This window comes from Dipodomys merriami, unplaced genomic scaffold (genome assembly GCF_024711535.1).
Source record: "Dipodomys merriami isolate MVZ:Mamm:240054 unplaced genomic scaffold, mDipMer1.0.p SCAF_37, whole genome shotgun sequence".
Lineage (NCBI taxonomy): Eukaryota > Metazoa > Chordata > Mammalia > Rodentia > Heteromyidae > Dipodomys > Dipodomys merriami.
In genome coordinates, this window is record NW_027205270.1 from 4559002 (window position 1) to 4581284 (window position 22283).

Genomic DNA, 22283 nt, shown 5'->3' on the forward strand with positions numbered 1-22283 from the left:
TCTAACAAGCTTTTAGTGATGAGAGGGCTGTTTCTGTGATGACCATGCTTTAAATAGCAATATCTTAGAGCAGATGCTGTGAAAGCCTAATCACCTTTAAAAGATATAAAAAAAATAAATACTGAGTAACTTGACCACTGATAAACGACCTATAGAATTGTAGTAGTAAATAAATGGTATTACATAATTAAAAATTAGAAACTAAGTAGTTCTTTTTGCTTATGTGGTGCTGAGGAATCGAACCCAGGGCCTCAGGCTTGCAAGGAAAGAGCTCTACCACTGAGCTCTACCACTATATATATATATATATATATATATATATATAGAATATAAATGTGTATATACATATACACACATACATACAGAGATTGAAAATATCTAAGTGTGGAAATTATTCACCTCACCTGTCAACATCTTTTCATTGATTCTCTGCCAGTCTCCAAAATTGCTTTAGGCGTTTGTTTCAGTTTGAAAGGTTTATTGGCAGGACAGAATTCACTCCCAGTTTTGTTTAAAAGGAGCAGTTCATTTAGGGATAAAGTAAGTGTGTTGATGTCCCAGGAGATTGCCATATTTCTTCCTTGTCTTATCCCATACTTATTTACTATACTAGTTTATTGGTTGGCTGTGCATTATTTGTCTCATGTAATTTAAGATCTTGGGAGTTAATAATCGAACAAAATTGATGTATAAAACTTCCTAATGTCCGCAAATTGATGTCTTATTTCCTCAGACTTCTCTCCTAAGCAAAGTGACATATTAGTTAGCTAGTCCTGTTGGTGGGTGTTGTGCTCCCTCTAGTGAAAATTGTCTCAAACAACCTCCTGGAAATAGTCTCCATAAAAAAAAAGAGAGCTATTTTTTTTTTTTTGTCATTCTTTTATGAGTGATGGATATATACTTTTTTTTTTTTTTGAGTTGGTCGTGGGGCCTGAACTCTGAGCCGGGGCGCTGTCCCTCAGCTCTTCAGCTCAAGGCCAGCACTCTACCACTTGAGAGTCAGCCCCACTTCCGGCTTTTTCTGCTTATGTGGCGCTGAGGAATCGAACCCAGGGCCTCAAGCATGCAAGGCAAGCACTCTACCACTGAGCCACCTTCCCAGCCTCATATATATACATTTTAAAGCAAACCTATTTCAAATTTTCTCTGAGATAAAATGTTGGAAGTCTTAACATTGCTTTCCTTTGGGAACTGTGCTGGGATCCGAAAATCATAAAACACATGGGGTCCTGCTTTGAAAGAATAGATGTCAGTAGCTTATCCCTAAGAGATGGATCGTTGGAAGTACTTTATGATATGTTGGAATCTGAAAATATTGAGACTTTTCTCAATTATAGATTTTGACTTGCAGAATAAGTAGATATCTTCAAGCTGTCATTCTAATGTGCCTGGACTAATCTATTGATTAACTGTCAAGTACCCCAAGGACTATCAGAAAAACTATTGATTGGGCAAAGTGAAGTTAACAAGATTAACTGTGGTAGGGAGAAAGCCATCTGGACACAGACTTTTAAATGTCTGAAAAAGAAAAATAAGACAGGACATTAACAGGGTTTTAGGGTAAGGGTTGGGTGACTTATAATTTTTTATTTCATTATGTTAAGTTCTCTTATAACCACATTTCAAGTGCATAGTACAATATTGTCAATTATAGGGATAATTATATAGCAGATTTCTAGAACTTATACATCTTGCAAAAATGAGATTTTTAAGCCCATTAATTAGCAGCTAACCCCCTATTTTCCTCTGTCTAGTTAACTCTCAGCCTTATCTTCCAGAAGCAGGAACTTGTGAGAAGAAGTACCTTTGTTGAATCTCCATGGTATAAATAAAACAGGAAGTTATGCTACTTGCCAAAATTGTTTAGTATAGGACAAGAGTGTAAATAATGCTGCAATAAACATAGTTGTGTTGGTAGCTTTATATGTTCTTGTTTGTGATCATTCGGGTAAATGCCCAAAAGTGGGATTGCGGGGTCATAGGGGAGCTCTATACGGAGTCTTTTAAAGAACCTCAATACTACTTTCCAAAGTGGTTGAACAAGTTTACACTCCACCAACAATGCAGTAGGGTTCCCTTCTGTCCACATCCCCTCCAGCATCTGTTGTTAGAATTCTTGATTATAACCATTCTAACTGGGGTGAGGTGGTATCTCAGTGTTGTTTTGATTTGCATTTCTTTTATGGCTAGAGAAGTTGAGCATTTCTTCATGTGTCTATTGGCCATCCTTCTTTCCTCTTCAGAGAAGTTTCTCTGTAAGTGTTTAGCCCACTTATTTATTGTGCAGTTGTTTCTTTGAGGATTTGTTGTTGGGGGATACTAAAGCTACCAGCACAACTATGTTTATTGCAGCATTATTTACCATAGCTAAGATATGGAACCAACTCAGATGCCCCTCAGTAGATAAATGGATCAAGAAAATGTGGTATATATACACATGGAATTCTATGCCTCCATCAGAAAGAATGACATTGCCCCATTTGTTAGGAAATGGAAAGAGTTGGAAAAAATTACATTAAGTGAAGTAAGCCAGGCCCAAAGAAACATAGGTCTCATGGTTTCCCTTATTTGCAATAACTAGTATATGTTTGAGACAAGCAGAAAAGTTCAGATAAGTTGATGTTTGGCGAAATGAACCCCACGATAAGGAGTCAAATGGTTTTTCTTGCTTACTATCGTTTCTAATATATTTATAAGGTGATTTTTTTTGTTGCTTTGTATGTCCTTCCCCCATGGTATAACCACTGTTTTCACTGTATTTGATGTTGGTATAATTTGTGGAGGGGAAGGGAAAAAACAAATTGTTTAAATAGGGATACAGGTGGACCCATTGGAACAATGAAATGTACAAGATGCTATGTTGAAAAATGAACTTTACAACTTTGGCAGAAGTCGGGGGGTACAGTTGTGGAGAGGGATATGGACAATGAAATAAAGAGGAAAAGGAGAAAGAGAGAGATCACAAGTTTTTAAAAGTTTAATAACATGTGTCTGTTATATTTCCACATTATTCTGTATAACTTTAATCTGTTTTTATTTGTATGATAGTCTGTTGTCTTAATGTTTGTCTTAATGTTATTGACACTTATTTTTAGTTTTATAACTTACAAATAATGCTAAGGTGAACATGTGTACACATGTTAGGCATACATTTAGGAAAGAAAATTGTTGAATCATAAAGTGTAGCATCCAAAGTAATAGTCACCTAAAGTCACACTCCCATTACCAACATATTACATTTCCATGGCTTCTTATTTTTGCCAACACTTGTTATCAGTTCCACTAGTTTTAGCCATCTTTGAATATATTCTCATACTCTGAACTAGAATTTCCTTGATTACAAATGCAGATTATTATATATATGAACAAGCTATGTACATTTATATATAATTACACACACACACACACACACACACACACACACACACACACACACACACACACACACACACACACATATATATGTATATGTATGGAGAGAGGAGAGAGGCTGGCCACTGTTCCTCCTTTGTGATTGTCCATTCATACTACTTGCCCATTTTTCTAATGAGTTTACAATTCTTTTCATAAATAAGTATTTCTCATTTATTGTTTATCTGTGGGTCAGCTTACAGTCTTTTGAAGTGATACTTTTTAGTTTCTTTTTTTTTCCAGCAAGGATTACCAAAGTATAATGCTGGAAGTACCTTCCTTCCTATTTTTCTTTAATGATACAGTGACTCTACATTCTAAGAATGAGACCTTTGACTAATACATGGATTACTAATGTTTTCTCCCACTTTGTGGTTTGCGTTTTCATTCTCTTAATGGATTTTACTTTGTTGAAGAGAAATTCTTAATCTTTAATGTTAATGTAATATAATTCATTCAACCTTTTCATTATCATTTATACTTTATTTGAAGCATCTTTTCCTACCCCAAGGTCAAGAGGATACTCTCTGCCATTATGTTGTAGATACAGATCTGTACTACACTTGTAATGCAATTTTTATGGAACACAGCAATGTTATACTTTGAATTTTAAATGTTCTTTCAAGGCCCCTGTGTTAAAGGTTGACCCTTAGCTTGATTCTCTTGGCAGGTGTTGAAAACTTTTAAGAAGTGGAGCCCAGTTGGATGTTTTAGGTTAGTGATGGTGTGCCCTAACCAGGGATTGTGGGGTACCAGTCAATCTCTTCCTCCCTCTCTTATCCTTTCCATAAGATGAATGGGCTTCTTCCCCCACGTGCACCTGCCAGGATGCAGTGTCCCACTATAGGCCCAAAGCAACAAGGCCAAGTGACTAGGAGACCTCAAAAACATAAATTTAGCTCAAGGTGGGTTGTTACCCTTCTTTAGCTGGCAAGGATATAGAGAGAAAGATACAGAAAGAGAGGAAAGAAGAGGAGAAAGAGAAAGAAAAAGAGAGAAAGGACTTGGAGGGTGGGAGGGAGAGATGTGAGAGAGAGAGAGAGAGAGAGAGAGAGAGAGAGAGAGAGAGAGAGAGAGAGAGAGAGAGAGAGAGAGAGAGAGAGAGAGAGAGAGAGAGAGAGAGAGAGCTCAGATCTAGTAGTGTTTGAGCTAGCAAGTAATAAAACACAGATTGAAACAGATCACCAGGCTGGGTGGAGTGGTGTGCCAGCTACACAAAGAAGTAGGAGGCTGTCCCTGGACAAAACCTGAGTTCCTATCTGAAAAATAGCTAAACTAAAGGAGCAAAACTCATTTCTTACTTGAGTGGTAAGCTCTTGCTTGGCTCTGTTTAAGGTTGATTTATATTAGGTATTGTTACCGTGTGGAAAGTTGATGGACACAGGTGAATTGTCAGTCAAATTTACTTTTATTCATATGGTTATTCAGTTAAACCAGAGTGATTAAAATTATACCTTCTTCCTCTCACTTGTAATAATTAGTATATGTCGATCACAATAACTCAATAGCTATGTACATATGACCAGATAAAATGATGCTAATTGAAATGAACTCCAAAATATGGAAACAGGAATTTTTTCTGTTTTGTTGTTTTTGTTTTTTAATGTACTGTATGAAGTTATTTCTTTATCTTTCATCCCCACCCCCTTTGGTTTATCCTCTGTTGTCACTGTTTTTGATTTTGGTACCCTGTGGCTTACATATATGTTTATCTGATTTGGAGAAGGAAAGGGAAATAACAAAATGGTGAGACAAAGGACAAAGTGTGAACCAATGCAACAGTGATACTCACAAGAAACTAGGTTGGAAATGAACCTTACAACTTGTGGGGGGGGAGAGATTTGGGGAGGAGAGGAAGTAGGAGAAAATGAGAAGAAGGCAATTCTGTTCAACAAGAAATATACTCATTACCTTCCTTAGGTAACTGTAACCCCTCTGATATCACCCTTATGATAAAATAAAATACATTTAAAATGGTTATGAATTTATAATAAAAAACTGTATTTATATCCATTACTGTTGGGGATCCCTATTTGTAGAAATAAATCACAGCCAAGTTTCAAAAAAAAATTATACCATGGAGAGGGGAAGGGGGAAGGGAGAATGAGAGAGGAGGTGAGACTGATTGGAATGCATTGTATACATGAGTGGCTATGTCACAACGAAACCCCATGCCTGGCATAACTGATACATGTGACTTAAAAATTGTATCATAGAAAACACTTATAAAACAGGTAAGTGGACTCTCACCACTCAGCTTTGATAATTCGCCTCTCACAGACAATGTGATTAGTCTTAGCTCCCATCCAATCCTCTCTTCACACATTACTTTGAGATGAATCATAGATATTATATTTAATACATGACTTACACTTACAGATCTTATACTTAATATATAAACCACAGATATTACATTTAATTCATAAATCACAGGTAGTATATTTAATATGTAAGTCACAGATACTCTAACTCAGGCATACATAGAGATCATATTTATAATTAATAAGGCACAGGGCTACTTAAAATAACATGATCATATGATTATCACACAAAAATAATAATCTTCAAATCAGAAAATATCAAATTAGTGTTTACATTTATCATTTTCCCATAATCATATGTTTTTAGTGTGTTTGAATCAGGATATAAATGAGGTTGATAGACTTTTTAAGCTTTTTTTTTAATCCATAATAATCTGTTTCTGTAATGTCTATCTCTCTCTGTTTCTCTTGCTTTTTCCCTCTTGCATTCTTGCAATATATTAAAAACCAAAGATATTTCCCACAGTGTGATTTTCGCTGGTTGTAGTCACACGATGTCATTTTAAATGTGCTTCCTCATCTCTAAGTAAAGGCTTCCTTAGATTCAAGCCCAGCTTTTATAGCAGAACTGCTTCATGCCAAATTACCATATGCATTCAGGAAAATTGTTAGAGAGTTCCCAATATTTAAAAGTAGCAGCACACCGCATTTCCTTGAAAAGAATGCCAGTGCATTCCACAAAGAGGCAAGAACTTGAGAAAATTCCCTGTAAACAAAAATTAATTTTCTCTTTATGCATTCTAAATGATTTACACAGTAAACAAAGAAGCCAGAAATGTCTAAAATGTCTAAAAACTCGTACTTGAAGACCTAGAGGACCTTACAAATTATATAAATGAATCTCTGGAATCTGGTTTAAACTGAAACTGAATAACAGGAACTGTCATGACTAGTCATACAGCTTTTGAAATTTTCTGGACAAGCCAAGGAAAAACGGATGCTGTCATAATCCCTTCTTGATATGATTATATACTAGAGGGCAAGTAGAAGAATCCATGAATAAGCTAAAATGAAAATCTACCTGACTGTCTAAAATAGACTAACGTGGATTTGGAGATGTATTATCATTATCTGGGTTTTTATCTTTTAGGCTCCTGGCTTTGAGACTTATTGCAAAGGGGAAGGGATAATCTTTTTTTTTTCTTTTTAGCTTATTGCCTTTTTTGCATCCTCTCTAAAGTTCTCAATATTTCAGAACAGCCCTTGCCATGGCAGATAATTGACCAACTCATCCCAGGGCAGAGTCTATCCAAGTATAGACTGTTCTCTGGATATTATTCTTAAAGATAAGAAGATCATCAAACTTCCAATAAATCTGAAGGTCTAGATATCATCTGCCATTGAAACAGAAGGGGACTGAGGAAAAAAAAGTGATGTTTGATGGGCAGCTGGCTTGATATCAAGTCATCTACTGTCAGGCATGGGCTACACAGCCAGACTGTGATAAACATAAGCAGATTCACAGAACACCAGAACAAACAAGGCCATCCAGTGGCCACCATGGATCAAGACACAACCCAAGACGGCTGAATAATCACATCTATGAGCATTGTCTAAATCACAAGACAATCATCTTTCATTTATCCTGGCTGATTGGGATGACTGCTGCTGCTTTGTCAATTACAATGTTAACTTAAAACTCTTAAGTCTTCATACCCTTACCTGCCAGGTGAGATGTATGAAGATACCCAGGGACAGAATTGCTTCTGTTACTTGACTGCATCTGATTCTGAGCAAAAGCCTGCTTCCTTAACTTCCTTCATCAATCATCTTAAGACAAATTCAAACACGACAATGTTTGCTAACATCTTCCCACTGCGGCATCCCGCAGTTCCCAGTGCTGTGTGTTCTTTCTCATTGCAATGAGCAATAAACCCAACCTCCACAACAGTGGGTGTGTTCTGGCCGTGAGTCTGTGGCTGGAGGGTATTGACAGATTGGTTGATTTGAAGTTGCCACTTGTATAAGCCAAAATTGGTAACGTTAGCCATTTCATAGACGAGTCAACTCAATATAATACACACCAGCTGTCTATCTTAGTTCGGTGGCAATTCTAAGAAATGAAGTCCTGTGACTACTTCTCTTCCTCCAGGCTATATTAATCATTAAGCATTAATAGGAAAATGGGGCAGAAACCCATATCGTAGCTTTTAAATCTGATAGAGGGGGGAGGACAGATTTCACATAGGCTTGAGAATGTTTATATGACAAGACAGAGATGAAAGAGAAGAGTCTAGCATACAGCACAGAGACAATACTTATTGAAATCCTAGAAGCATGGAAAAGTAACCCAGGAAATGCTCATTGCAAACAGTAGCAAACATGGTTTAAAAGTATTTCTAGTTAAAATTTGAAAACACCATGCTAAGTGAAAGAAGCCAATCACTGAAGGACACGGAGTGTATATCCCATTTATATGAAGTGTTGAGGCAAATCTAAAATAACAGAAAATTCTTTAGATGTTACCAGGAGCCGTGGGGAGAGAGGAGGGGAAATGGAATGTGACTGCCAATGGATGCGAAGTTCCTTTTGGTGGGCCAGGTGAAAAATTATAACACTTTGTCCATACACAAAGAAGGAGGCAACAGTGCTTGACAAGAAATGTACTCATTACCTTGCCCTGTATTTTCACAATAAAAAACAAAAAAACAAAAAAAATCATTTATGTATATGTATTGTATGTGGATTATATCTCAATAAAGATAATTTTATTCTACTTTATTGTTTTAGAGGTGATATACAGCAGGATTACCTTTACATATGTCAGGTAATAAGTACATTCATTTCCTTTTGCATAATGTCATCTGTTCCCTCATTCTCTCCCATTCCCTCCCTCCCCTCTCCATGCACGAGTTGCAGAGTTCAATTTCATCAGTGTCCAGTGTGTTCCACTGCTGCACCTTTTCACCTTTTCCTCTGATTCTATGCCCTCCCCCTAACCTCCCACAGATGTGTGTACGAGTATACCATATATAAGGTAAAGAATATAGCATCATCAGAAAAATAAAAAAAATGAAGAAAAAAGTCCTTTGTTTCCATATCTTTGGAGTTTGTTTCAGTATGTATAATATTTTATACACATATGAGGAGGCACTGGGGTATTGCACCTTTGTGATTCTCTCCTAAAATTATCCTCTTTTGGTCTCACTGTGTGTGAGTATCTAGAATCCTGTGTAATTTGTCATATCCCTGTGTGTTTAGAGCTAACTTCCACGTATCAGGCAGAAGATGTGCCATTTGTCTCTCTGATCTTGGCTTACCTCATTTAACGTCTCTTTCCCTGCAAATGACATTGTTTTATTCTTTCTAATGTCTGTGTAAAATACCATTGCATATAGGTATCACATTTTCTGGATCTAGTCATCTATGGTGGGGTTGTTTCCATATCTTGGCTATAGTGGACAGTGTGCCAATGGGCATATATATCTTTAATTTATCACATAATTTCTTTACTACAGCTGAGATCAGTATTAGTACCCCTATTCTATGGAGATAAAGGTGCAGTGAAAAAAAAGAAGAAAGGGAAAAGGGCAACTTTTTCACTGGAATAAGAAAAGATATATGATGATGTGGGTTTAAACTGTTATGCCAAGGTCGCAGGACCCCCTCAAGAAGACCACGGAGAGTCAGACTCTACAGCTGTTTTATTTAAACGGGCTGCAGCTCGGGCCTCCTACACTCCGACACAGCGGAGCCCAGGAGGAGAGCCCCAAGCTAAGGATTTACAAGTCTTATAAAGGCACACAACGAGGTGGTTTAGCATCACGTGTTGCTCTGCTCTGAAACAAGCAACAAATGGTCTCTGCCTCAAATACTCTAACCTTTCAAAACACTTCCTTTTGGTGCTGCCCTCCTAGAAGCTGAGAGAGAATTCCTCTGCCATGGCTTCTATTTTAGTTTTTCTTTCTGAAGGAAAAGGTGAGGTGACATGCAGAAAGTGTGTAGGGAATGGTGGTCGAGAATATCAACTTCGGGAAAATGAGAAAGTTTGCGAACAGCTAAACTGGCCAAGCACAGTCTATGATTCTTAAGAAGTCCTGGAAAGACTGTAAGCTGAACACCACAGCCTGAAATGATGTCCACACCAGGGCCACGAGATTGTTTCTCCAGCACTGTAGGGAGCAAAATGTCATTGATGGGATGCGTTCGTGGTCGGGGAACCAGCAGCAGTGCAGTCTACCGAGGCAGAAGGAAGCGAGATCCCAAGAGGGTCCCGGACAGAGAACTCAGGTCCGGAGAAAGCAAGGAAGCACTGAGGCGGAGGGCAAACTTACTAGTAGTAAGAGGGAGAGTAGATAATAAGAGTCCGCATGTGGGTGAACATTTCAATCTAGCTTCCTGGTGAAAGCCCTGCTTTGTAGGGTGTGCAGTTTCCCGTGCTTACCTGGATGGCAGTGCTCTGCCAGGTGCCTGGAAAGTGTTACAGAGCTGCAGAGATACAGGGCAGATTCCAGTAGACTTTTAGGCCTCTCACATTCAACGTTGTTTCTCCTCCCACAGAGGTCTTCTCATCCACATTAGGGGTACCATGTGCAGGGGATTGAGCAAGAATCTGACTCAGTGCTCAGTGTATCCTCCAAATCATTGTTTCTACTAATCCAAGACAGAAAATCACTAGTGATTTTATAAAATGATGCTACTCTGTACTTGATGATGTCTTAAGTTTTAGGACCTAGTGGAAATCAGCAGTCTCTCAGGGAGTATCAATAATTAAATATCCCTCCAAGCTATTTTTGTAAAAACAATCACCTGTATTTAATGGAGGGCAGGGAAAGTTGATTTTTTCCTATTAAAAATAGAAAATAAGTTACTAGTTTGGTTGAACCCTAGACTGCTTCTTGACTTTTGAACTAGTAGGATACAGTTAAGCATTGTTCTTTGCACATAATGTCTCTTGTAGAATCTGGCACCAGAATCTTAGCCCTCTTGGTTGGTGAATGTTTGTCAGCCAGCTCTCCTTGGTGGAGTATAACTCACTTCTTACATATTTTTGGAATTCTGTATTTGTGTTCTTTAAATAAATTTGAATTTGTATTCTTTGAGTAACTTTTTTCACCACATGAGGGCACTGTCTGCTTTGGCTTTGCCAGTTCTATTCAGATGTGCTTTTCATGGTAGTGCTATAACTCCATTTCTAGATCTGTTTAATTTCAATGCACCTAGTCATTTCAGCTTCTAGTATCATATGGAAACCAAAGCCTGGTGTGAGTCCTTTTCTGGCAAAAAACACAGAAAAATTAAAAGGAGAAGGCATTACTATTTCACCTCCTGTCTGCTATTTAAAACAACCTGGATCTCCAACCTGATCCAAGTAATCTTTAGTGGCTTGGCCTCTGACAGATGATGAATGATGATGCCACTCACAGGCCCTATAAGAGCTTTGGTGATTAACAATCTTTATGGGAAGTTGCAAGACACACTGGGTAAAGTGCTTGGTAGAGTTTCTGAGGCCTTCATGATTTCCGAACAGGTGTTTTTACTGCAAATGGTCAGACATATCTGGTACCTTGTCTGTGTTTTCCTGTTGTACTATTCTGAGATGCTCCCATATCCTTTCTCTTGCTTGGTATAAAGCCATAAGGCTTAATAGCCACATTCTAATGGGTGTCAGTTCTTCCCAGGATGCTAGATCTTTGAGTGGATGTTCTTCTGTTGCAGAATGTAACTTCCAGATTTTGTACCTCACATCCTGAGTTCTGGTTACAGGAGAGTTATACTTTATAGAATTCTTAGGTTTTGGTTTTCATAATGAAATGATGAGGGATGGAAGCATGGTGTAGCTTTTTTTTTGTCTCATGGTACATATGTCAAGTTTTGAGAAGCTGGCCCCATTTAAAATCGGTGATCTCAGAAGGAGTCAGCTGCTATTGACATCAAAGCTGCCTGAAGTCTGGTGTGCCACAATCAAATAGCAGCCCCCTAAAGCTTTCAACAGCCATCCAGGAAAGACTGGGTGTCAGTGCTCTAGGGATATAGCATTTGCGTGTCTCACTATCTTTTACCCATGCCTGGTCAGGCATGTTCAATCCTAGATCACAGCTGGCTACAGGACAAAGCAGAGACAGTCTAAGACATACTCTAGTCTGAGAACTTGTGGTTTGCCAGGAGTAACAGGTACAATGGTGCTGTTCTGAGAACTTGCCTCAGAGTTGGCAAGTTGGCCAGTGCTATGCAAAGGGGGGGGCTGGTATCAGAGGTGTGAGATGCTATCTATTCTAGAGGTACTTTGCACAGATTCTGTAACTATGCCATAATATGACCTGGTCAGCTAAATCACTAAAGACGATCCAATCAAGAGTGTTTTAGCTGTTTGCATTGCAGATTGTTTCAAAAACATTTCTTCTATTTGTAGCAGGCCTAAGAAAAAGACATCTGTCTCTAAAAGAACCACTGATGGCCTCGAGATGGCCTTGCCTTGACAGAGCATTCTTTTTCACATTCCCATTCATGTCATGCTTTGGGAGTGATGAACACTGTCTCAAAAGTGGCACACACTATTGATCCTGAGCCTGGTGCCCTGGCATCTTGATGTCAACCTTTGATCTGCCTTTCCAGGCTGCCAATCCCTTTGGGATTGAATATAGCTTCTTATTTCTGGCCTGATTGTGCAGGACATTATACTAAAATCAGCTCCTAAAGACAAATGGGCAAACAGGACAAATCATCGGAATATGAACCAGTCAATGTCAAAGGAAAGAATACAGTACCTGCTGTAATTCTAGCTACTCAGGAGACTGAGATCTGAGGATTGTGGTTCAAAGCCAGCCCAGGCAAGAAAGTCCATGAAATTCTTATCTCCAGCAAAAAGCTGGAAGTGCAGCTTTGACTCAAGTGGTAGAGTGACAGCCTTAAGCAAAAAGTTCAGGGACAACATCCAGGCTCTGAGTTCAAGTCCCATGACTGGCACAAAAACAAAAACAAAACCAGATTTATTGTTTGCTATTGGGCATTGGTGATTTATTCCTATAATTCTAGCTACTCAGGAGGCTGAGGTCTGATGATCACAGTTTGGGGTCAGCCCAGGCAGATAAATCCAAGAGAATCTTATATCCAATTAATGATCAAAAACCTGGAAGTGGAGGTATGGCTCAAATGGTAGAATGTCAACCATGATTGAAAAATCCAAGTGAGAGCATGGGTCCCCAGAGTTCAACCCCAATACTGGCACAAAGAAAAAAATACCAGGTCCCAATAAATACCATTTCTAAGTTGATCATGAATGAGCGAGACAAAGAGATAGGGAAGACAGATGTGCATCAGAGGGAGCAGCAAGAGGAGAGAGGCATGGGGCATTCAGTGGGCAAGGTGAGGCTCATTGTGACTGGAATAGAGAGCTTGGAAGAATGGAGCAAGGTGCTGCAGGAGAGACATACCCATGAGAAAGCACAGAAGGTCTTACAGCTCTTGCTAATGATTTTGAGACTTCTTTATAAATGCAGTTGGACTAAAAGGTAACTTCCATTTTTATTCCTTCTAATGACAATAGGTTCTTATTGTACCAAGAATCTATGTTGGAAAGGAACACTGTTATTTGTAAACAGAATTGACAGTAGCAACATTTATACTGTTGGACAAAGGTATAATCTTAGGGAATTTTAATGGTTGAGAAAGTATTATTATGGATGTTGTTGTATTTTGGAGTAGAGGAATTGGAACCTCCTTTAAATTTAGATTGGAGGGTTACGGGAATGTAAATTGGCCTGGATAATAAACAAGAAGGATTTTCTGACCATATTTATCTAGAATGCAACTGCTGGGTAGTGAAGTCTGTTCATTGTCATTTCCTACATACTGTTCAATTGCCTTCCAAAGTAGCTGTTCAAATTCACACTCCCATCTGCAGTGCTAAGAATTCTTGTTGCTTGCTCTTCTCACTGGTTCCCAGAATTGGCCAACTCTGAAATTTCACCAATTGGATGAGTATGAATGTTATGTTGTTATTGTTTTCATTTGCATTTGCCTGATTACTGGTTAGAATCAAACAATTATTCATGTACTTGATAGCTATTTTTGTTTCTTCTTTTGCTGGGTTTTTCTCTTTATTTTTACTGTTGCACTTTTCAAAATTAATTTTGAATATTCTTGAACTTTTGATAAAGACCAGCATGGGCAACTGATTGAGATATTGTCTCAGACTTTTTTAAAAAAAATCTTGTCTGATTGAGATATTGTCTCAAAATGAAAAAAAAAATCTTGTTTAAAAACCTCTACCACAAATCACATTTTTCTTATAGAATTTTGTTTTATTTTTTATATGTAGTCTTTAAACAATTTAGAGTAGTTCTGTGTAGAGATCTAATTCAATTAAAATATTAAATAAACTAATTCAGACCATACATTGAATAGGACAGTGTTGCCTTCTGTTTTATTTGTTGTTGTTGTTGTTGTTTGTTTGTTTGCTGGTCCTGGAGCTTGAATTCAGGGCCTGGGCACTGACTTGGAGCCTCTCTGTTCTCGAGGATAGCACTCTTCCACTTGAGCCACAGAGCCACTTTTAGCTTTTTCTGCTTATGTGGTACTGAGGAATTAAACCCAGGGCCTCATGCATGCTAGGCAAGCACTCTACCACTAAGCCACATTCCCAGCCCTGCTTTCTTTTTTTTTTTTTTTTTAATTGTGAAAATACCATACAGATGGGTTACAATTACATGGACAAGATAATGGGTACATTTCTTATCAAGCATTGTTGCCTCTTCCTTTGTTTCCCCTTCTCATCCCTTCCCATCTCCCCCCTGCCCCCTCCTCCCCTCCCTCCTTCCCCCCTCCCCCGCCACAGTTGTAAAGTTCGTTTTTTTCCACATAACGATTGTACATCTCATTGTTGCAATGGGTCCACCTGTATCCCTATTTAAACGATTTGTTTTCCCCTCCACAAATTATACCAACATCAAATACAGTGAAAGCAGGGGTTATACCGTGGGGGAGGGACATACAAAGCAACAAAGAAATCATCTTATAAATATGTTAGAACCAATTGCCTGAAAGAAAAAAACACTTGAATCCTTATCTTAGGGTTAATTTCCCTAACATCAACTTATCTGATCTTTTCTGCTTGACTCAGACATATACTAGATATTGCAAATAAGGGAAACCATGGGATCTATGTTTCTTTGGCCTGGCTTACTTCACTTAATATAATTTTTTCCAAGTCTTTCCATTTCCTAACAAATTGGGCAATGTCATTCTTTCTGATGGAGGCATAGAATTCCATTGTGTATCTATGCCACATTTTCTTGATCCATTCATCTGCTGAGGGGCATCTGGGTTGGTTCCAGATCTTAGCTATCCCAGCCCTGCCTTCTGTTTCACAGTGCTGTGGTTTTCACCTGCATGTTCTCTGTATTGTGCCTTTTGGTCTGTTTGTCCACTGTTGTATCAATGTATCACAATCTCATTATCATAATTTAGAATTATTTTTAATATCTGGTAGAGCAAGTTCAACCTCAGTTTTTTCAAATTCTCTTGGATTGCCTCCCCTCCCCGCCTCTCCCCTCTCTCCACTCCTTTCCCCCTCTCCTCTCCTCTCCTCCCTCCCTGCTTCCCTTCCCTCCTTTCCTCTCCTCCCCATTCCACTCCTTTCACCACTCCTTTCCTCCCTCCTCTCTCCTTCCTCTCCCTGTGAACTTCCTTTCCCCTCTCCCCTCCCCCTCCTCCTTCCCTCTTCTCCCCTTATATTCTATAAAGATTGTCCTAAAAAAACTACCAGCACTAATTTTCTTAACTAATATGAAACAACTTTAAACTAATTTAGATGGTATGTTTACTACTAGTCTCCAGATCTATAGTATATTTGTGTTGCTACTTCACTTTAAGAATGAAGTTATATATTACCATTCACCATGAAGTCATAGCAAACATGTGCAGAATGCTTACTCAGTGCCTGACACTTTGCATATATTGCTTATAAAATCCTCAGAGCAACTTCACAGAGGGACCTGGGGGACTTCTCCTTAAACACACTCAGACAGTCTTTCTATTTGCAGTATGATTTTCATTATTTTACCCCACTCCAGAAATCCCTGGGGCCATCAAATCCTATGCCTTTGAGTCTGTAGTATAAATCATGTTCTTTTTTTTTTTTTTTGCTTTCAGCACTACTCAATTACCAAGAATCCATTTATATTATAGTTAATGTCTCCTTTACCATCATTGTCTTTGTTTCTCTAAGTCTAAACCTAAAAACTACTCATTGCTACTTTAGTAGCATTTCAAAATGAATAATTAGTAAATTCACATTCTCTCTTACTTTTTTACTTTGTGTGTGTGTGGATGTGGGTGGGTAATGCGTGTGCCAGTCCTGGGGCTTGAACTCAGGGCCTGGGTATTGTACCTGAGCTTTTGTGCTCAAGGCCAGTGCTCTAGCATGTGAGTCACAGCTCCACTTTTTGGTAGTTAATTGGAGGTCAGAGGCTTTCCTGCCTGAGCTGGCTTTGAATCAAGGACCTCACATCATAGCCTACTGAGTAGCTGGTATATATCCACACAATCATTTTCAACATTTCTGTGTGGCCTTTGGTTAGGCATATGTCTTGGATATAAAGTTGGATTAAAAAATGCATTTGTTGTTGGATGTTTGTGGCTCATGCCTCTAATCCTAGCCACTGAGGAGTCTGAGATCTGAGGATCAGGGTTCAAAGCCAGCCTTGGCAGGAAAGTCTGTGAGACTTTTTATCTCCAATTAACCACCAGAATACTGGAAGTGGTGCTGTGGCTCAAAGTGGTAGAGTACTAGCCTTAAGCTGAAAAGCTGAGGGACAGCACTCAGGTCCAAAGTTCAAGCCCATGACTAAAAAAAATATATGTTTGTCAATCACATTTATTTATATGCGTATGAATTGTTCTCCTGCTGTTTGAAACAGAGCATCACTATGTAACTCAAACTGGTTTAAAATCTGCAGGCCTAGTGCTCTAGTCTCCTGAGTCCTAGGAATTACTACAATGCCACATTATGCTTTCTCTCTATTACTCTTTTTCTGTGTTCTGGTTCCTCCTGAATATTGGAATGTGAATCTTCCTAGCCAATCAGTGAATAGCACACATAATTGACAAAAATATTTTGGTAAAATACAAAGTGGAAGGCGAGCAGCTTTGCAAAGGAGATTCACTGTAAAGGTGGAGCTTCAGCACAGCCCTGATGAGAGGGAGCAGGATGGATTTATCTGGATGTATCTGCTGAAACAGGAGGCTAAATAAAGGTCCAAGTGCAAAGGCTTCAGAAGGAAGGGCACCTGATATCTGATATTTTCAAGGAATATCAAGAAAAGTACTATAGCTAATGCAAGGTGAAATCAGAGGAACCTCGTTGGGAAGCATTGTTTGAGATGAGATCAGAGAAGAACAAAAGCCAGCATATATAATTTCCTGTTGTTCAATGAAAGGACTTTGGTCTTTATTCTATGATATGGGAAGCCACTTAGGATTTAGGGCAAAGAAGTGACATGATTCAATAAGGACTCAAATGTTCTTTCTTTCTTGCTATTGTGTCTAACATATTTATAAGATATTTCTTTGTTGCTTTGTATGTCCCTCCCCCACAGTATAACCCCTGTTTTCATTGTATTTGATGTTGGTATAATTTGTGGAGGGGAAGGGAAAAAACAAATTGTTTAAATAGGTGGACCCATTGCACCAATGAGATGTACAAGATCTTATGTGGAAAATGAACTTTACAATTTTGGCATGCGGGAGGTGGGGGGAGGTGGTGGTAAGGGGGGATTGGGGGGAGGTGGGAAGGGATGTTAAGGGGAAACAAAGGAGGAGGCAACAATGCTTGATAAGAAATGCAGTCATTACCTTGCCCATGTAATTGTAACCCCTCTGTATGGTATTTTCACAAAAAAAAATAACTCTAGAGACTGTGTTGAAAATATATTCTAAGACTTAGTGACTTGTTTACTTATAGTACATGGCAGAAGATACTTTCATGACAAAGTTATAAAACTTCTTGCAACTTTTGCCTGTTTTGAATATTCACTGAGCACCAGCAACCAGGTAAGACTATCTGTTGCCATATGATTACCTTGCTACCATCAGATAACCAGATGCCTGTCAGTGGATGAATGGATCAAGAAAATGTGGTCTTGAGGCTGGGAAAGTGGCTCAATGGTAGAGTGCTTGCCTTGCATGCATGAGGTTGGGTTCGATTCCTTAACACCACATAAGCAGAAAAAGCTGGAAGTGATGCTGTGGCTCAAGTGGTAGAACACTAGCCTTGAGCTGAAGAGCTGAGGGACAGTGCCCAGGTCCAGAGTTCAGGCCCCACTACCGACAAAAAAGAAGAGAAAAAAAAAAGAAAATGTGGTCTATATATACAATGAAATTCTATGCTTCCATCAGAAAGAATGACATTGCCCCAGTCAGAAGAAAATGGAAATATTTGAAAAAAAGATATATTAAGCAAAGTAAGCCAGACCCAAAGAAACATAGGTTACATTAGAATGTGCCTATAAATCTACAAGTAAACACAATGGATGGTAAAAGACAAAAAAAAATTACACTTTGACATGATAAACAACAGGACTCTAAACATTCACACAGCGAAACTAAAGGAGAATATACTTTTTAAATTTTTTTTATTGTGAACATACTGTCCAGAGGGGTTACAATTACATGGGCAAGATAATGAGTACATTTCTTATCAAGGAGAATATTCTTAGGAGAGGATCACAAAGGCTCAATAGCAATGTATGGATGATCATATAAAATGATGTTTATTGAGATGAACTCCTAGAAATGTTAGTTTACTTTTTTTAATCCTCTCCTTTATGGATTTTTTTTATTTCTTTCCTGTATGGAAGTTTATCTGTTTTGGGAAGGATAAAGGGGAACACAGAAATGGTGGGTCAAAGAGTGAACAAATACAGCAGTGATACTGGACACTACTTTGAAAACAAACTATACAACTTGTGGAAGAGGAGTTTCTGGAGAGAAAATACTGGGAGGAAATTAGGGAAGAGGTGACACTGATAAAAATGAAATGTACTCATTACCTAACATATGTAACTATAGCCCCTCTGTATATCACCTTTACAATGATTTTTTAAAAAAAATTACTCTGCTGTGATCTAGAAGTCAAAATCCTTTCTTTTTTCTTTCTTTCATTCTCTTTTTTTTATTATTATGGACCGGTTCACGATCTTGTGTGTTATCCTTTGTGCGGGGGCCATGCTATTCTTCTCTATATTGTTCCAATTTTAGTATATGTGCTGCCAAAGTGAACACTCAAAACCCTTTCTAGAAACAGAAAAGCTCATACGTGCTCCAGCCATTTAACCCAGGCACCAAACCCATTAATGAATAAGTCTTCAGCCTCAGCCATAGACACACTCCAACCATGTGAGAGATTCTAAAGCACAGCTGACCAGCTGAGCCTGTCGATCCCTTAAAATAGAACAACAGTTAAAAGTAGATTTTCTAGGCACTAAACTTGTGCATGGTTTGCTGTGCAGCACCAGGCAATAAACAAAATTCTTGAACGTATGGATGCCAGGTAAAATGTAAGGCTGGACTTATGAGAGAGGGAAGAGAGCTAAAGCAAAGCAGACATCTAAGAGCTGAAGCCTGAGCTCTCCCGTCATTTGGCTATTTGGGATATTGTGAAGAACAAAACGAAGTAAAGCAAAGCAAAACAACAAAAGCAGGACTGGGAGTTATTCTCCGTGCTTTAAAGATTTTTACATCTTCTAAAATATTTTTCTGCAGAAAAAAAATCTGCTATTCATCTCAATAATTCTTTTAAGTGACCTTTTTTGGGTAGCTTTTAAGAATTTTCTCTTCTTTCCTAAGTCAACTAAAGTTTTAATCTGATGTAGTGTATTATAAACTTATTTTTATTTGTCCTGTTCAGGAGTTGAAGATCTTGTTAGTATGAGGACATGTGCTTTCTACAATTCTAGGAAACCACTCTTAACTACTGCTTTATCAAAAATGAGTGCTTAGAGCCAGGCACAAGTGGCTTATGCCTGTAATCCTAGTTAGTCAGGTGGCTGAGATCTGAGGATAGCAGTTCAAAGCCAGCCCGGGCAGGAAAGTCCATGAGACTTAACCACCAGAAGACTAGAAGTGGAGCTGTGGCTTAAGTGGTAGAGTGCTAGCCTTAAATGACAAAGCTCAAGGACAGCACCCAGGCCCTGAGTTCAAGCCCCATAACTGACAAAAAACAAAAAACAAAAACAAAAGCAAAAACAACAAAAAAAGAGTACCTATACTTCCCTCTAGTCTGAGAAATTCCTTTTACATATACACTGCTATTTTCAAATTTTTTATCATCTCTTTTTTTTACTCTATTATATACATAGTCACATACATATATGTAAATATATATGTATACACATGTATGTAGTTTATTTTCCTGTTTTTATTATTGTGCTTTAGTGAGTCCTCAGAATACTGTCTGATTCACTAATTTGTTCTTTTACAATGACTTTCTGAGTAAAGCTCCAGTGGCTCAGCAAATCAAAGAAGACTTGATAAATGCATCAAACTAAAAAGGCTTGCATGGCATAGACACAGCTGACAAGCCAAAAAGGCAGCTTGCAGAATGAGAGATTTTTGCCAGTTACGCAATGGCCTAATATCCAGAATATACAGTGAGTTTAAGAAACTAAACCCTCAAAGAATCAATTAAATATAGTTAAATCAATTAGATATAAATGGGCAAATGAGCTGAATAGAGACTTCTCAGAAGGGTAAGTAAAAATGGCCAACAGACACATGAAGAAATGCTCAACTTCTCTGCCCATAAGAGAAATGCAAATCGAGACAACATGGAGATTCCATTTTACCCAGTTAGGATGGCCATCAACAAGAATACAAACAATAACAGATACTGCGTGAAAAGAAAAAAAAAATAGGACACTGTTGGTGGGAATTGAAACTTGTTCAATCTCTTTAGAAGCAGTATGGAAGTTCCTCAAAAACTAAACATAGAACAATCCTATGGGCCAGCAATTCCATTCGGATATTTATCTAAAAGATTATAAACTAGGATATAGTAAAGCCACTTGAATAACCTTGTTCATTGCAAAATGATTCACCATAGCCAAGGTATGGAATCAGCCCAGATGCCCCTCATTTGCAAGAAAATGGAAGGACTTGGAAAGTAAGTCATTCCCAGAAATAAGTCAGGCCTAGAGAGACAAAGGGTGCATGTTTTCTCTCATAAGTAGAAGCTAGAATTAACTTATAAGACTATAAGTAAACACTTCGGATGGTGTACAAGTGTACACAAATGTATTAACTGAAATATGGTAGATTCAGGGGAGACTCTGTAATTCCTTAGGAAGGCTAGTTAACAGTTCAACAAAATAAAGCCAGGAAATAGCTGTTCATAAAAGAGGGATCAGGGAAAGGGGGAAAATTCATAAAGAGAGGAAGTGGGGAGATGCAGTCATAAACTTCAATGCCTACTAAATTAAGAAAACGGAGGGGAACAGTGGGGTTAGGAGGATAGGGAGAATGTTGAAAGGGGTGACATTGATCAAGATGCATTATATTCAATAACTACTTTGTTAAATGGCAGCTCTTTTATACAACTACTTAAAGATAATAAAATATATGAAAACTATTTTATTGATCATTTTTCTTCATTTATCACATTTTTATTTAAAAATATTTCTAATTACTTATTTTCCATATCCACCGGTCCTTTTTTAAAGTTTCTGCTTGCTTTTATTTATATAATTTTGTTCTTTCTTTTTCCCTGTCATATAGCTTTCTTTCATATCATTGGAGGATCTAAGGTGTTTACAGTCTTATTCTGTTCTGTAACATTAATTTCACTTGGCATGAATTCTAGTTCAAATTGCTGTTTGTTGAATTTCTTTCTTCAAATTAGGTATTGCCATGTCTTTTTTTTTTTTTTTTCAGTTGTGGGGTTTGAACTCTGGGCCTGCGTGCTGTTCCTGCGCTCTTCAGCTCAAAGTGAGTGCTCTACCTCTTGAGCCACAGTGCCACTTCTGGTAGATCAGTCTCAAGGACTGTTCTGCCCTGGCTTGCTTTGAACCGCCATCCTCAGATCTCAGCCTCCTGAGTAGCTAGGATTACAAGCATGAGCCACTGGTGCCCGGCTAGCCATGTCATTTGAAATTTTGTTTTGTCTATGTATTTTGCCCTTCTAAAGTCTGCAGCCCTAGGGGTAGGGCTGAATGAATTATCAATCTTCTCCAAGCCTTCTTCAGATCCCCTAAACCAATCTGTGGGTCATTTCATTTTCCATTTTTCCACAAGGACTCTTAGCTCCTAATTGTTCTTCTTTGCTTCTTGATCCAGAACTTAGATTCTATTTCTCATTTCTTTTACCTATCAGGTCCATGGAAGTGTTTCTTGTTTTAGATCACTTCATTCTTGTTTGTTTTCCTTTCATATTTTATTTGCATCACTGCTATGTATTTGGTGTAGGAGTTTTTTCAAGTGTGGATTTACAGCCCATTCCATTCTGAGCTTTTGCTTTATTACCTTTTGTTGTAAGTTTCATGAAATTTGGTACCTGGATCTTTCTAATCACTCCTGTTCCCCATTGGGATTCCTCCACGTTAGAAATGGGAGTTAAAG

At 38.2% G+C, this 22283-nt stretch overlaps 1 non-coding gene across 1 annotated transcript; it reads right to left on the minus strand.

Annotated features, from left to right (window-relative positions):
• Positions 1-18845: 18845 nt before the first annotated feature.
• On the minus strand, positions 18846-18953 carry LOC138804725 (U6 spliceosomal RNA). The gene has a single exon (XR_011365322.1). It is a non-coding gene; the product is annotated as a U6 spliceosomal RNA (small nuclear RNA).
• Between the last annotated feature and the right edge of the window lie 3330 nt (positions 18954-22283).